Raw genomic sequence first — 1,524 nt, 5'->3', positions numbered from 1 at the left:
CCAGTGACAAAGCGGCGTCGGTAAAACCACAGCTGCCAGAGGGAACACGAGGGGCGAGTGATTGAATCCACTTGACAAAAGGCCGCTCTAATAAAACCTGCAGCTGCTTTAGTCTGATCTCAGAGGCACGGTCCTCAGAACTGAGAGAGGTTCTCACTCAGAAACAGTTCCACATCATCGGTACCAAAACAGATGGGGTTCAATCACCATCAACCGAAGACAAAAACTGATCAAAATCACGAGAAAACGTCACAGTTTGAACACAGTCAAAACACAGCACGATGTATGAACACTAATCCAACTTCAGGATTCGTGGAGACCCCCGTCCTCGGCCGACGACCTTTGACCCTGCTTCAACTCCAACTCCACAAAGGACTGAGAGTTGTTTTTTTTTTTACACAGAACCGGGGCCTGGATTTACTAGAAGTCTCTCCGTTCACAGGAACAAGAGTGAGGTTTTAACAGCGCTCAGGATTTATTGGCGCGGCGCAGCCGGGACCTTTGACTGAGGACGGCCTCACGCAGTCTTGACGCCACGCTGGGGTTGCCAGGTTTGCCTCCATTGTCGGAGAAAGGAAGAAATAAAAGTGTTTTTTTACAGACACTTCACAGCTGGTGAAGTGAAGGACGACGTGAATCTTTTTACTGGGTCAGTTAGCGGTTAGCGTTAGCGTTAGCTGTGCTTCAGATCATCATTGATGGGACTTTACACCTGAACGTTCTTTGAGGGGGGGTCAGAGGGGAGGGGTCGGGGGGCAGGGGACGGGGGGAGAGTGCATGTCAACTCCCAAGAGTTGCTTTAATTGAGAGATGAAAAGCTTTTCATGATCTAAAGACTGAAATCCACTTCATTTAAATCATGTGTGTCAAACTGAAGGCTCGAGGGCCAAATGTGGCCCGCCAAGTCATTTTGTTTGGCCCATGGAAACGTATACTTACTTAATATATATGTTTATTTATTTTAATGCCTTATAATAAAAATCCATGCTTGATGAGCAACGACCAACGTTGGTAACTTGAATTAACAATAATCAATTAAAAAAACATGTATTAAACATGTTTATAATAAGTTATGGCCTCATTTGAACAGGTTTCCATCCAAGTTTGGTTAAAAATGTTTGTTCTGATTTGAAAACGCTTCATTTCTGAGGTTGAATTAAAAAGTGATCAAATCAAAGGTTTGACAGAAATGACTGATATAAATCAGCAACATCTGCACCAGAGAACGACAACAACGACAACAACAACGACAACAACAACGACGACGACAACGACAACGACAACAACATCATCTGCATCAGAGAACGACGACGACGACGACGACAACATCTGATTCAGTCCTGACCAACGAATGACGAGGATGAAGACGACAAATGCAGGATGATGATGATGATGATGATGATGAAGATGATGATGATATCGAGCCACAGTTTTGATACTTTTTCATTTTTCACAGTTTTCTAACGACACGACGGTGGAAACCTCATAAGTGTGAGTGTGTGTGTGTGTGTGTGTGTGTGTGTG

The sequence above is a fragment of the Cynoglossus semilaevis genome, unplaced genomic scaffold (assembly GCF_000523025.1).
Source record: "Cynoglossus semilaevis isolate Cse_v1.0 unplaced genomic scaffold, Cse_v1.0 scaffold2512, whole genome shotgun sequence".
In the NCBI taxonomy this organism is placed as follows: domain Eukaryota; kingdom Metazoa; phylum Chordata; class Actinopteri; order Pleuronectiformes; family Cynoglossidae; genus Cynoglossus; species Cynoglossus semilaevis.
Note: the sequence above shows the minus strand (reverse complement) of the source record.